General features: G+C 42.4%; 1 protein-coding gene across 5 annotated transcripts in view; it reads left to right on the forward strand.

Annotated features, from left to right (window-relative positions):
- Positions 1-16608, forward strand: part of OAT (ornithine aminotransferase) — a 118366-nt gene that overhangs the window by 16858 nt on the left and 84900 nt on the right. Inside the window, exon 1 of one of the 5 annotated variants that reach the window (XM_085601621.1) lies at positions 8076-8273. The exons of the other annotated variants lie outside the window; for them this stretch is intronic. The gene's annotated coding sequence lies outside the window, so the exon portion shown is untranslated. Of the gene's footprint in view, positions 1-8075; positions 8274-16608 lie in introns of those variants that run through there. 5 annotated transcript variants of the gene reach the window in all.

Below are 16608 nucleotides of genomic sequence, written 5' to 3' on the forward strand. Positions count from 1 at the left end.
AGATTAATACAGTTGTACATCAGTACCAGAGTTCAAACTGGATTCTGTCATTCACTGGTAGCCATTGATGGTTGTCCAGATTTCTGTAATGCGGCCTTTGAGCTCAACCCCATTATAAGTTTACCTGTTGCGTTCTGTGCTCTCCCTAACCAATTTGATAAATTTAGCTGGATGGAGGGATGAATATGGTTACAGTAATGTAAATAGTATTTTATGCATCCCCTACCACCAAGATATTGTGTGTGAGAAAAAGCAGTGGAAGAATGGGCTACAGCTAAGCAAGTTGGTATAAACAGTCACTGGACACCAACTATACTTGGGCATTAAAGGGTATGTTGACATCAAAGGTGAGGACATGTTCAAACTCATGAGTTTCGGGTAGTCAGTGACTTTACCTGTGGCATAATATATAATTTAATCTTTGTTATTAAATTGGAGGTAGTTGATCATATTTTTCGATAGCCTTTAGTGCTATTGTTAGGTTCTCTCCTGCCGGCTCTCCCTTTTGGAGTTTAATATATACCTTGGTATCTCAGGCATGGGATTGGAATACAAACGGGGAATTGTTCAAGATTGGAAAAGAGGGATCATGTGGGGATGATCACTATATTTCAGGTCATTACGGACACTGTCAATAGTCTTTAATTTTTTACCTACAAATCATTTATTTTTCGGTGGGTTCGTCTAATTGGGTAAATGGAAGTGAACCATGACTACAAAACCCAGAATGCAATGGGCTATCACACATGTTTCTAGGGATAGTGTCCGTGAGGCTCCGGAGTAAAATGGTCACCCTAGGCCAGGTATACGTTAAATATTACAAGAGATGCAAGACCCTGGTGAGGCACAATGGTGTCGCTTCCAGTGAAAATAAGTCTGGTGAATACTTGTCTTTTGTATGAAGCAACACTTTGATAGTGTTATGTTCGCTGTTTGCCTCAGCGGCTAACCTATCGAGTAAAATATGTTGGTCCATGGTGTGTTTAATGCCACTGAGACGTCCGACAAGACCAGTAAACAAGATGCCCTCTTGTCTGTGAAACGAAGGGTATCGTTCTAGAAACCAGCTGTCCGACTTTTAATAAGTTTCGGGAGAAATGCAGGTTTATTGCCAAGACGGGGCTATTGTTAGCAAGTCTTGTTGCAGTTGGAAACAACCGTTTTTTTTTCTCTAGGATTGTTAGTCAATGTAAGGAGATCAATCTTAAATTGCTGAATACAGATTGTTTTTGGTGTTTAAACGATTACTGTGAAACACGGCTTGTACATTTCTAAAGGGTGTAAATGAGTAGGACCCATACTAAACAATTACCTTCTTAAAGAAAGCACACATGTAAATAGAACGCTGCATTGTCTTTAGACCATGAGTCTCTTGAGCCTTATCTTAGAAAGTGGACAGTAATATTAAAATTGTTTAAACCCACAGCTGATTCTTTTGCCTCAATTTGGCTATGATACCACTTAATAAAGAAGATCTGGGAGGAATTGAGAGCTTTTTCACATGAGAGAAGCAGATCAGTTGCAATCTCCCAAATACAATTTTATCACATATAAGCAACCGCTGCCATATGAATTCACATTGGGAGTTCAGGCAAGAGAAGAACTAGAGTTCTGCCAAAATATGATAGTCCACCTCTGCTTTATCTCTGGTCGATAGGATATCCCAAGATATTTGAGTAGACGCCTCACTCACTTATCGTGACCTGCTTCCTCATAGGCGTCTTATCCACACCCAGGTAAGATGGTGCTTCCTGGATGGACTCAACCATAGATGTAATAGGAGTTCTTTTATAAAGCAAGTACTGGTCATGCAGGGAACCTGATGAGTGATGATAAAAATACCTACAGGTATACCCAAACAATAGGTTTTGTTTGGGGGGGTACCTGGGGTATTGAATAAAAACGTGAATGTGTTGGGGTTTCCTGAATGTTATTATTCAGTTGTACCTCTTCCAGAGTGCCAACCTGTTCCGGCCCTTGCTTGAAACCCACGTGGGTCTGGGGCCTTCGTCAGTGCTGTTTATCTACTACTGCTTCGATAGTGCACGCACTCCACGCACTTACGCGAGGCCTAATGCGCTCACCTGTTTTCACTGTGTCCTCAGTATATTTTCTACTGCTTGATATATTTAAGCAACGGGGGGCGTGGCTTGGACGGCGAAGCTAATGGCTGCCTGATCCTGTCGCTCTGCACAATGCGGAGACTCCGATACTTCCTACCACGAGTACTGGAATCTAAACATGCTGTCCTCACCAGGAATTGGACCAACACGATACGTGGCATGATTTTCGCCCACCATCGGACGTAGGCTTAACCTAGAAGCCTTAGAAATTACAACCAGTGATCCCACCGTCAGGCCTTGCTTAGCGGACCCAAAGATGGTAGACGCTTAGTGCCGTCGCAATTTCTCCAGAACTTCGCCATGATGCTTGCACAGCGAGTTTCGTTCCTTGAATCAGCAGAGAAATGAGGCACCAACAAATACCATAACTAGCTGACCATAAAAGGATCTTGGATTTCCTCTCTGCTGGGGTTAATTGCTTTCCCGAGTCCACTCGCACATCGGACCCAAAATGACGACCCTCTGCCCATTGATTACACGCCACAGCAAAGACGGTCTATAACCGGACTGAGATCTCTACCAAAGTGGCACCCAGGGCAGCTTAAAACCTCACCTGTCTTTCGCCATCAAGTAGGTTTTCTTAAAAACCGTATGTCGAACGACAACACCCGCTTGCTATGTCATGTTCTAGAAAATGTGGCTTTTAACCCAGAGCCATCCATAGCAATCACCCTGGACGCAGAAAAGGCGTTCGACAGGGTATCGTGGTCCTTCTTAGAATGCTGCATGCATTCATTTGACTTGGGTGACCCCTACATAAATATGGTCATGGCCCTTTACTTGAAACCTACGGCACGTATTGTGGGTAGAAGTATTGCAATTGGCGCTTCCCTTTCTGAGTCTCTCACTCTCCAAAAAGGTACAAGACCAGGCTGCCCACTTTCTCCATCCCTCTTCCTACTAGCATTAGAGCCCTTAATCTGAGACCTCAAACAGAATAAAGACATCAAAGGAGTTGTTTTTAATAATACTCAAGTTAAATTAGCCGCTTACGCGGATGATATCCTAATAGTAACAGAAGACCCGGGTCCCTCAATTAATGCTCTGATGTTAACGAAGAATTACTCTACTCATTCGGGGTACAAACTAAATAGGGACACATCTGACACATCTGAGGTAAAACCCATAAACGTTCACTGCACCAGGGAGATTCTAGGCAACTCTGGTCTTGGGTGGCAACCTGGATATATAAAATATTTGGGTATAGAGTTTGGTGGTAATATCATAGACACACTACATCATAATGAAAATACTAGAGAAAATTAAGAAACTTCTAGACACTTGGTCTCCTATGTTTATCACTTGGTGGGGCAGAATTGAAACAATAAAGATGATTACACCCGTAATCAACTATCTAACATGCTCCCTCTCACCTTAACAGAAGGCTTCCACCCAAACTTGATATCCCCTTATTGAAATTTATATGGTAAGGCAAGAAAGCTAGAATAGGACTTAAAAAACTGAGGCTGGACAAATCGCTAGGAGGAGTTAATCTAGCAGATTTTAAAACATACCAAACAGCCTTCCTAGCAAAACAGGGCTCCTACTGGCTATCGCCTCCCATCAATTATACCCCTGTATGGCTAGAAGTTGAAAAATCTATCCTCGATAACCATAACCCTCTGGCTCTGCTCACCTCTAGTCAGACAAATCTAATTAGATCAAAGTCTACTTTTAAAAATACAAAAGCAGTGTTACTAAAATTAGATCAGAACCTCAACTCAAGCATTAGGCACTCCAAGATGGAATCCATATGGATCAACCGTAACATTCTTTACAAGGGCAAAACTTTGCACTGTGATCCTTAGATTAAACAAGGGATCTTCTTCCCCCGACATGTAGAAAGATCATCATACCAAATTACCTTTTAAGGTACGCCAATCTAATTATAACTTAAAGGATATGGAATTCTACAATTTTTTTTTAAGGTCAGAGCAGCATTATCAAAGGCCAAAATACATAACTCCCCTCCATCCCTGCCAAACTTCGTAACTAAGATCCATAAACTAGGCCACCAAGTATCACATAAAAAAAAATACTTCGACCTAAAAGCCTGACTCTTAATAAAAACGTTATTACTTTCTGGGAGCTTCATTCCTCTAATCCTCTACCAGAGTCTAAATGGACTCTAATATGGAGCTCGACTACCTGTAATAAAATGTCTCCAGTTCTTTCTCAAACAAAATTATGGCTCCTTCATAAAGCCTTCTGGACACCAGCTCGACTACACTCACAACTTCTTCGTGATGACCCTACCTGCTGGAACTGTAAAGAAGAAACATGCGATTTAGCTCACATTATCTTACACTGCAGAGCAGTATTATCATATTGGGACAAGGTATTTGATTTTCTAGCAAAACTATTCAATTGCCAACTAAAAAGAGAACTCTCCATAACAACTGGCTTTCTTGATATGGACACATTAAACAATACAGACAAGGCCCTCATGGACCTCCTGTTCACTTCTGCAATACAAATTGTCTTGAATAATTGGAAGAACACTCACATGGCATCATTCAAATGCTGGATGAACTGGATCACACACCTCAGGGGCGCAGACGATATCGCTCTTCAAAACTCTCCCTGGAAACCCTCTACCAGACATGTGGGACATACTAGATGAATACTTCGCCACACACAATCCACCATGATTAGTATACAGACACTATTCATATGCTACTCCACTTTCACATATCCCCTCAGTGACAAACAATAGTTAAAGATGGGTAAAATACATTACCGAACTTCAGATGCATTGAACCTAAAACTCTACCTCCACAGGACTCTTAAGTCAAGATCTGAACTTTCATTTTTTTCTTTCTCTTTTCTCTTATTTCCTTCTTTGCTTTATCTCTTTATTTCATAGATTATTGGAAGATTATTCATCAGTGTACAGTATCTTGTATCGCCCAGTACAATTTATCCCATGCTTCTCGAACACAGCTTGTGAAAATAATTCCTTTTCATTATGCTGCGGAAGCTGATATGTTTCTACCTAGCTGATGTATTTTGTTGTTTTTATATCTTGGTACACAATATACCGTTCCTTTGTGTTTTTCTATTGCAAATTCCTAATAAAATCATTTGAAATGATATATCTAAGCAACACGTGGATCAGGCGATTGGTGCTGCCTTTTTGTCACACATTCTTCAAAGTGCTAGTACCACTGAAATACCTCTCTTGACCTGCTCCGTCCACTGCTGTGAGAATTGAGAGCTGCCTTATTTAACACATGAAATAATTATTTGCTACTGCACTGAAAACTGGACTATGTAGGGACTTTGCAACATTTTCTAGGGGCCAAGTGTACGAATGTTTTTAGCATGCACAAACGGGTCTTAGACCCGTTTGCGCACACTAACAACCATAGGCCCATGTACAAACCGTGTGTTGCAAATAAATTGCGACTCAACTTTGTATTTGGCAGGGCGTTTCCTTCCAAATAGTGACTCTATAGCCATGTACTAATGTTTTGCGACCTCAATTGCTGTTCCAAAAAACTCGCAAATTACCACCTACTTCAAGTTCAAATGCGACCCTTTCCTCTTCGCAAATGCATGCAAAATTATTTTTTAAGGGCAGGTAGTGGTCCCAAGGACCACTGCCTGCCCTTAAAAAATGAAACTAAAACGTTTCCTTTTCTTGATGGTGTTTTTTTTTTTTTTAAATGCATCCTGTTTTCCTTTAAGAAACTGGCTGCATTTTAAAGAAAAGAAAAAAAAAAAGCTTCTTTATTTAACAGCAGTCCCAGACATGGTGGTCTGCTGAACCCAGCAGGCCACCATCCATGGGAGGGCCAGCCTTTCCAAATGGGGTTGCAAAATGCGAGTGGCTCATTAATATTCATGAGCCTCCCAAATTGGGAATCGCAAACAGTGTCCAAGATACTGTTGTATATGCCACATAGCGACTCGCAAATCGCAAATTGCAAGTCGCCAACGACATTTGCGAGTCACTATTTGGCAGGTCGTACATCTGGCTAGAAATGTGTTGTAGGGAGCTTCTTAGGAACATTAGGGAAACCATTAAACACCAGGAACCAGAGCACAGCTTTTTCTCACTGTTTTAATGAGAATTTTTTGGTTTAGGTACAAATCCTTTTGACTAGATTCAATACAGTTCCAGGTTTTGCAGTCTGCTGTGTTTAAATACAAGAGTGCATATGGTACTAATTGTGAAGGGAGCCTTAATTATGCACATGTTCTATACAGCTCTAGACTCTCCTATATATCTGCTAGAGCGTTTTCCTGCGGCATCAGCCCCAAGTCCAATGTCAGTAGCTGCTTTACCTGGGGCATCATGGATCTAACTCTGCTTCTAGAGGTGGCTTTCAGGGCCAGCTTTGCAGGGTGCCCTCCAACACTGGCAGTATGACCCTAGTCTACAGGCTCTGCTGTTGTAAGCATATGCAGGGCTTGGAACCAGGCCTGAGAGGGATTGCAGAATCCTGCTGACTTAGCTGGCAAATAGACCTGTTGTATCAATAAGCGCAGTGCGAACAATCTGACCGGAGGTGCTCTGGTGAGGTCAGTCACCTACCTAGACTGCATTCGTATTGAACTAAAACATCATTGCATCACAAGTGACCGGTTTGGCCCGCTCTGAGCCTGGAAAGCCTGACGTGTGATTTCTTCACATATACTGCGTCAGCAGCAAAGTTGACTCTGCTTCTAAGTAAGCTAATTCTGCAGGTTATGCTTTATCTCGTTGTTAATGCAAACATCTGTAATGGATGTGTTGCACTTGCTCAGAGAAAGCACTCTAGCTAGTACCCCTTTCTAGTCCTATTTAAGAAGAGCTTCTCTTGCCCCTACCGTGATTCTGTAGAAACACTCCGCTTAATTTAATCATGGGGCAGGCCGCATAAAAACAATGAAATGAAAGTTACAAAAATTAATGTTTTGTTTTATTTGTACTGACTGTTAAACTATGATAAGAGGTCGACGCTTTCACCTATGAGTAGAAGATTTACATGCACTATCTTAAACATCAAGGTGGGTAACTGAGTTAAGCACTTAATTCTGAGATGTGTGTCTCTTCCTGGTCCAAGATTAGAATCCTGCAGCATAATCCATTATGTACACATTTAGTTATGATCTGTTGCATTCGAACCCAACCTCTTGGGGAAGCACGGATCGAAGGTTGGTCACACAGGAGGAGGGTTCCTTCAGTGTAATCCCTCTTCCCTTGGATCACTTCCAGACTTCTCTCTTATGACTCATTACAGTAGTGTGTATTGTAGAATTTCTTTTTTTCATATCCTTGATATCCTTGATATTTCGGCATTACTATTTTGAACAGTAACTCAAGGAGTCCCTAGACTATCTGCTTTAGGTTTAGCTGTCCATAATAGACTATTGACTGGCATATGATATACGTTTAGCGGAAGCTAATTCACTGTCTGGGCTCATTCCAATGAATGTTTCTACTCTAAACTCTCTTCCAAAAATAGAATTCGGTTATGGCTGACTGGATACTGGAGTTTTTGAGTATAAATATAGGGACTGCATCCACAATGGTGGTGTGGGACACCCTTAAGGCTGGCATTAGGGGGGAGACGCTACGTTTCTCAACAAAAGGGAAAAGATACAAATTAATCTACTACAAAGAAAGATGATAGAGGTGGAAAAAAAATGGATACAGGCAGTTCAAGCTGGAATAGGAATAGAGGAGGCACAGACAATGGTATCTGTTGCCAAATCGGAGACTGGGACGGTTTTAGCAGAAAAAATTACTATTAAATGGGCAGCATCGAGAGAATAATGTTATGAGTGGAGTGAACGCATTGGCCACCAGCTTACCTTCTCTATTATACAACCGGTAACTGCAAGCACTATTACATCGATCAATACTGATACTGAGGGGCTAACTACTAATCCTAAGAAAATAGAGGAAGCTTTTAGGAAGTTGTTGTAATCTCTCTCCTTTTTTCCCCTGTTACCTTCCCTTAGGTGTTTTCCCTTTTCTTTTCCTAGTGGTAGCTTCCTTTCCTCCCTCTTGGAACGGTCCTTGAGAGTTCACCTTGGAATGTTCAACAGGCTGTCAGTTGCGGAGAGTGGATGACAGAATAAAGACGCTTGAACTTCACCTGCTTCAGAGTGTCTTCATTACAACAGAAGTTTTATGAGAAGCTGTATTTAGAAGCAACGGTAGGATCAATTGAAGATAGAGGAAGTAAGATCAGGGAATATTTAGAGACCACACCGATAGTTAAACTTAACAGCGATACACATGATTCAATGTAAACCCCTCCAGTTTGGGCAGAAATCTTAGAGGCATTAGCTGACCTCCCAGATGGTAAAGCTTCTGGTATGGACAGCATACCAGTCGAATCTTATAAAGTTTTCTCGCATCAAATAAGGGACCTTTTTACTGATGTAGTAAGATCTATCTTTGACGGGTCTCCTCCGCCAAGTTCCTGGTCATCTGCAAAAATTGTGATATTTCCCAAAAAGGATAAATCGCCTCTGGAGATGTCATCTTATAGACCCATAACATTAATTAACACTGACTCCAAAAATTTCTCTAAAGCTATGGCTTCTAGACTCTCTTCAAATATTGAGCCATTAGTATCCTGTTGGCAACACTGGTTTATCCCGAAAAAAAGGTACTACGGAGCATGTCTGCCGGACCATTACTTTAGTCGATGCCGCAGAAGTGACAGGAGACCCGATTTCGTTAATCCTCTTGGACGCTGAAAAAGCGTTTGATCGGGTCTCCTGGCAATTACTTTGGGTTATCTTGCGGCGGATGGGCTTTGGCCCAAGGATGGTTCAAGCGTTACAGGATTATCAAAATCCTACGGCCAGAATACTAGTCAATGGGCACTTATCAGAACAAATTAAGATATCAAGAGGAACGAGGCAGGGGCGACCCTGCTCGCCTCTACTCTTTGCCCTTTATATCAACCCTCTGATTAAAAGAGTTGAATTATCGCCCAAAATTTTACCAGTGTGTAGGTTCGGCATAGAGACAAAGATCATGGCCGATGACGTAGCTATAATAACTCCAGAACCTGAATCAGTCATCAGGGCCTTGGAGCAAGAAGCCCAAGAATCCGGAGTAATCTCTGGATATGCCCTGAATAGAACAAAAACACAGATTGTTATTAATGGAAAAAATAACCTGGGCGGACAACAGAATTATCAAGAAAGCTAAATATTTAGGAATTAATATAGTGTCAGACCTGGACACGCTGGTGGCAGAGAATTTGACTCCGCTTGCAGTTGATATGAGGAAATCACTTTGGAAAATTGTTAACTTACATCTCACTATTATAGGGAGATTTAATGTTTTAAAAATGACTTCTTTTCCTAAATTACTTTATTTTTTTTGGACTATCCCGCTTGTTTTTAATAATCATATGCTTCGAGTATTCAAGCACATTTTTATTCTCAGTTTATTTGGGCCTATACACAACCGAGAAGGGCTTTTAATCTGCTTTCTCTACCTAGGGACCGGGGAGGTTGGGCACTCCCAGACTTAAAACGATGTTATTGGGCTGCTGTCCTGAGGGGCCCCTGGGGTTCAACTTGACCACCAGGTGCTTCCAGTAAGTGCCACTGCGCTGCTTTGCAGAGAGGTGGTTCAGGCCATACCCCTTTTTACACCTCTCTGCAATGAAGCTCTGTGGCGCTTACTGGAGGTACCTGGTGGGCTAGTTGGGCCCCAGGGACCCTCTGGATTCAAGGGGGACTTTTTCCCACAACTTAAAACTGCCTCAGGGCGTGTTTGCACACATGTAACCTCAGGCTCCCCGCCTCCCCCCCCCCCCCCCCCCATTCACCAGTGTGCAAACGCGGTAGTTTGAATCCCCCTGCCCTATTATGTACTAGGGACTTACAGGGATTATCATGCTAATCACAGGGTACCCCAACGCATAGTGTTCCCTAGTGTATGTAGGTGTTTTCACTGTGTTATAAGTGTCTTTTAGCGTAGCACTGGCTCTAGGCCTGGTTAGTCAGTCAGTTACCACCAGTACCCGTTTGAAATAGTTGTGGGCAGAGTTGTTCTCTGTTGGTTCTTTCTGCACATCTCTTCTTCCTGCACTTTTCTTCGTCTTTGTGGACTTCTGTTGCTGCTTTGTGCATTTCTCTTTTTTCTTTCTGTGCGTTTTCTTCTTTCATCACATGTCCTACCTCTATACATAGTTGGAAACTAGCATTTAAAAAAACCTTAAAAATTCACTGAAAACAACCATAGGTTTTAGGGAAAGTTATAGTTAGTTTGACATTTCACTCGTACAAAACCAGTGAAATTCCCCCGTTATAGTTAGTTCAGCTAACTATAACTTGCGCACCCGCAATGCACTGCTGATGACGTCACATATTACATCACTCATGACATGGTCAGTGACATCACTGATGACATCATCCATGTGATAATTTCATGCATCTTTTCACACCCTAATATAACTTTTGATACACCCACTCTAAATTACAGACTACCATTCTCAAAACCATAGAGACGCCAACATCATTAACTACATACCCACCCACTCACTGATTATTAGGTCTACACACACATCCACTCACTCACCCGTACAGTCTCTCATACTTGCCGTCACTCAGTACAGGACTATCATATACACTCATACACCTATATAGACACTCGCACACCGCCACTCATCCATAGAGGTACTCCTACACCTAGTCATGCAAATAATTAATGACACTCCCATTTACTCACCTATACAGTTATACACACAAGCTCACTTACTCATACAAATACTAGCACATTCTTACGCTCTGATACAAGCACACACTCATCCATACAGCTACTCTCATAATCACACGCTCACTTATAGCCATTTATATACTCTACACACACTTTTACTGCCTTTCACATATGTAGTTACTCACACATGTACCACTGAGAGATACATTCACTTACTAACACACCCACCCATACAGTCCATCACAGATGCACTCTTTAAACCATGCACCCAGTGAACCACCCACTCACACATTATGCAGTCACACCCACCCACACAAACACTCAGGCACCCATACAGATACTCAGACAACCAATCAATAACTCATGTAGACACCCATGTAGCTATTCACAAACCCATGCAGCCGCTTACACACCAACAGACAGACGGATACAGACATTCACAGTTTAGTCACAAGCCCATGCATTCAGTAAGATCAGTTTAATCACTCAGTCACGCACCTACTAAATCATCCATTCAGACACTTATACACCCACTCATTCGTCAATACTTGTGTGTATATATACATATATATATATATATATATATATATATATATATATATATATATTTTTTTTTTTTCACTGAAAAAACCATAGGTTTCACACATGTTATAGTTAGCTGGACATTTCACTGGTAAAAAACCAATGAAGTTCCCCCATTATAGTTAGTGCAGGCAACTATAACTCACGCGACCGCAATCCTCTGCTGATGACGTCAGATATTACATCACTGTATTTAGACACTTGTATGCCCATGTCTTCTTCCATTAATCTTTAGCTATACATATATTACAAATATTTATTTTTCATAAAGACACATATGTCATCAGTGATGTAATATCTGACGTCATCTCCAGAGGCACCGAGCGCCCCCGGTTCGCAGTGCACGCAGGGTGCGCGCACCTCGCAATTAAAAAAAAAAAAAAAATTGTTTTTTTCTCCCTTGGGGGTCCTTGTGTGACCCCCTGACCAAGGCTAGGGGGTCAGGAACTGTCCACTCTGCCCCCTTTTCACGTTCTCCACCTTTGTTTTTCACCCCCTCAGACTGCGAGAGACAAAATGGCGGCCGACACTTCCTGGTTTCCACCGATTCGAATGTTTGCCGACATCTAACAACCAATCAGAATTGCGCTCTCGCACGGCAGGGTGCGCGCACGGTGTGCGCGTATAGATATTGATATGCTTTTAAATGCTATTTTCTCAGGAAATACTGAACAGATTTACACCGGACCTGCAAAAGGCACTTCCTTGACCTTATGGCTACCTCTCTGCCAAATTTCAAGTAATTCTGTTCAGCCGTTCGGGCTGTAGCTGCGTCTAAAGGTCCTATAGAAAAATGCATGGGGAAAACGCGTTTTGGGACCCCCTTTTTTCTCGGCCCCCACTTGACGAATCACCCCGAGACTTTCAGGGTAGGAGCTGAACGGAGCGCCCCATTAGTTTTGAAAATTTCGCGAGGATTCGTCAACCGGCGCCAAAGTTATTCAAAATAGAATTTTGAGATTTCCTATGGAAACTAGGTTGTAACTATAACTATCTACTGGCGACCGCCAGTAGATAATAAATATATATATTTATTTGAACTTTACAGAGACCGTCACTGGATGATGTCATCAGTGGTGTCCTGAGTGATGTCACTGACCATGTAATGATTGATGTAATATGTGACGTCATCAGCAGTGCATTGCAGGTGTGCGAGTTAGCACTGGTTTTGTACAAGTGAAAAGTCCAACTAAGTATACCTTTCCCTAAAACCTATGCTTTTTTCAGTGAATTTCTAAGGTTTTTTTAAATGCTAATTTCTAACTAGAACGTGCCTGAAGCCTATTATGTTTTTCAGTGAATGTGTGTGTAAATAAATTTATATATATTCGCCACAGGATTCCAAAGGAACATTTCTACTTGCACTCACGGGTTTAAATCGTCATTTATTTGTTTAAGCAACAACGCTTTAGCAAACTCAACAGCCCAACGTTGGGCTGTTGAGTTTGCTAAAGCGTTGTTGCTTAAACAAATAAATGACGATTTAAACCCGTGAGTGCGAGTAGATAAGTTCCTTTGGAATCTTGTGGCGATATGAAAACGGCTTAGCTCCGCCGTATCTACATGTCCGCACCGCCAAGAGAGCGCCGAATGCCTTAATGGGAGCCAAACTGTGAAGAAGGAAAAAAAAAATATAATATATATATATATATATATATATATATATATATATATATATATTTCACTTAAAAAAAAACCATAAGTTTCAGGGGCGTTCTAGTTAGCTGGACTTTTCACTCGTACAATACCATTGAAATTCCCCCGTTATAGTTAGTTCAGCTAACTATAACTCGCGCGCCCGCAATGCACTGCTGATGATGTCACATATTACATCACTCATAACCTGGTCAGGGACATCACTGATGACCTCACTGATGACATCATCCAGTGAATGTGTTTTTCTGAATTACCTATGTTTTATATATGTATATCTCAAGGTCGTTGGAAGAATAAATGGGTATATTAGTGTCTAAATGGATGATTTGTTTTTGAAAAATTGATTGTATAACTGACTGATTAAGTGTATCTTAGTGAATACATGGCTTAGTGAGTAATGTTTAAATATGTAAATATCTGTATCAGTCTCTCACTTTGTGTATAAGTGGCTGCATGGGTTGGTGAGTAGCTACATGAGTGTCTATATAGGTTATTAGTTGGTTTTTTGAGTATCAGTATGAGTGTCTGTATGGTTCGGTGGGGGGTATTACGTAGTGCATAGATGCGTGAGTGACTCACTGTATGTGTTGACAGCATGTGTGCAGGACTGTATGGGTGGATGAGTGTGTATGGGTGTGTTAGTGAGTGAATGACTGTCTCAATAGTGTCTATGAGTAACTACATGTTTTAAACTAGTATATGTGACTATTGGTGTATATAAGTTGGTATATGTGAGTGTGAGAGATTGGAAGAGTTCCTGTATGAATAAGTATGTGTTTCTATAAGTGATTATTTAAAAGACTTTGTATGTGTACGTTTCTGTAGAAGTAAGTGTGGTGGTGTGTGTAACTGTATATGCAAGTAAATAGATGTTTGATTCTTTATTAGCAAGAGTGACTGTGTGTGAGTAACTCTATGGACGAGTGGCGTTGTGTAATAGGATGTATAGGTGTATGAGTACATATAAGTGAGTACCTGTATGAGTGACTGTTTAGGACTGTTGGTGAATGAGTGTATGTGGATCTTAGAATTACTGAATAGGTTGTTGTAACTGGTATTGGATATGTCCATTGTTTTGAAAATGTTAGTTTCGATTTTTGAATGTGTGTATCAAAGGTTATATTAGGGTGAGAGGAGGTCTGCCACTATCACAAGGATGATGTCATCAGTGATGTCATCAGTGATGTCATCAGCAGTGCATTGCGGGCGCATGAGTTATAGTTAGCTGAATTAACTATAACGGGGGAATTTCCATGGTTTTGTACGAGTGAAAAGTCCAGCTAACCAACGCCCCTGAAACCTATGGTTTTTTCAGTGAATTGTAAAGGTTTTTTTAAATGCTAATTTCTAACTATGCCTACAGAGATAGGACATGTGAAGAAAGAAGAAAAAACGCACAAAGGGAAAAAAAAGAAATGCAGAAAGAAGCAACAGAAGTCCTCAAAGACGAAAAAGTGCAGGAAGAAGGATAACGTGCAGAAAGAACAAATCAGAAGAGCAGAAAGAAGCCTTGTTGCAAAATCATCCTATACCCTCAAACTTTTTCAGACGGATACTGGTGGTAACTGAGTCTGACTAACCAGTCCTAGAGCCAGTGTTATCTTAAAAGACACTTAGAATACAGTGAAAACACCTACATACACTAGGGAATACTATGCGTTGGGGTCCCCCTGTGATTAGCATGACCTCCTCTGTAAGCCCCTAGTATATAATACGGCAGGGGGATTAAAACTACCTCTTAAAACGCGCCACAGGGCCTTTTTGCACATGTCCCCTCAGGCCCCGTCCCCTTCCTTCCCCATTGTGTAAACACGCCCTGTGGCCGTTTTAAGTTGGGAGATCAAGTCCCCTTGAATCCTGAGGGTCCCTAGGGTCAACATAGCCCACTAGGTACGTCCAGGAAGCGCCATTGCAGAGAGGTGTAAAAAGGGGCACGGCCTGCACCACCTCTCTGCAACGCAACGCTGTGCAGTGGTGCTTACTGGAAGCACCTGGTGGGCTAGTTGGCCTCCGGGTCCCTCAGGATTGAAAAGGAATTATTTCCCCAACTTAAAACGCACCACAGGGCGTGTTTGCACACGTCACCTCAGGCACCGTCCCCTCTCTTCACCACTGTGTAAACTCGCCCTGTGGCCGTTCTAAGTTGGGAGATTAAGTCCCCATGTATCCTAAGGGTTCCTAGGGTCAAACTAGCCCACTAGGTACCTCCAGTAAGCGCCACAGAGCTGCGTTGCAGAGAGGTGTAAAAAGGGGCGTGGCCTCAGAACACCTGTCGGCAACGCAGCTCCCTGGCGCATACCGGAGATACCTGTTGGGCTAGTTGGCCCTCGGGGACCCTCCGTATTGAAGGGGAATTAATTCCCCAACTTACAACTCGCCAGGGGGCGCGTTTGCGGAGTGCTGCAAGGAGGGGGCGTGGCCTCCAGCGCGATGCCTTTTTCTAATTTATTGTCCCTGGGGACCTATCCCCCGGTGCCTGCCTCCTTTTTATTTTAAAAAAAGCGTTTGGAAGGGGGCCATGTGGCCCCCCTCCCAAGGCCTTAATTGGCCCCTGGGACCCCAACCCCCGGGACATGGCCTTTAAAAAAAAAATAATAATTCTTTAGGAGGAGGGCGTTGCCCCCCTCAGGCCGCTTATGGCCCCGGGGACCCCATCCCCCGGGGTCGGCCATTGTTTTTTATCTTTTTTTAATTTTTTAAAAATATATTTATAGAAACACCTAGGACATGCTGGACAAACCGTACGTACCCATCATGACGATTTGTGTGATATTCATACAATGAATCCACGTGGAATGTATTTACACCGCTAGTGAAGCTCTGACGTGTCTGACGCCCTAACGGGCCTAATCCCGGCGCACCCGCTGGTAGGTACACTCAAAGTAGACACCCTTGTCGTTTATTTATACAAACATGGGTAGCTATTGACGGGCACATTTAATGCACACCAAGCCATTCAAAGGGGATTTGACAAATTCGACAAACTATGCAAGAAACCCCCCTCACGGTTAATGAAACGCACATCCACCGCCAGATGTGTAATACTTTTTATTTTACTCTCTGGAAAGGAGAAGAACCTCACTTGAGTCACAGCGCGCTCCTGGCTGAGCCCAATGCTGTGTTACACCCACCAGTGCCCGCCGAGTGCCACACACCTGTGTTGTATTCCACCAGCTAGTGCGTATGCTATGACACTCTCTAGCCCATGTGCTCTGTAGCACCACCCCTTGAATATGTCATGCCACACTTGCCTTCGCACGGGTTATATTGCCCCATCTAACGTGCCTTCCTCGATGCCTATGTTATAACGCACAGAGCTATGCCATACATATTACAATCTGGGATCCATATCTTTGTCACAGTGCATATGCAACGTTACACTCCCCAGCACATATTTTATATTACAACTTTAGAGACTAGTTAGGTTACACAACACTGCCCTGTGCATATTACACTCCAAGGCGCATATCGCATAGCACAGGCACTAGCGCGTGCTATCTCGCGCCTTCCAATGTATCTGTCATTGCGCACAATGTATTGCATATTCTATTTCACGCCCGGTTAATCTTG

This window comes from Triturus cristatus, chromosome 1_2 (genome assembly GCF_964204655.1).
Source record: "Triturus cristatus chromosome 1_2, aTriCri1.1, whole genome shotgun sequence".
Lineage (NCBI taxonomy): Eukaryota > Metazoa > Chordata > Amphibia > Caudata > Salamandridae > Triturus > Triturus cristatus.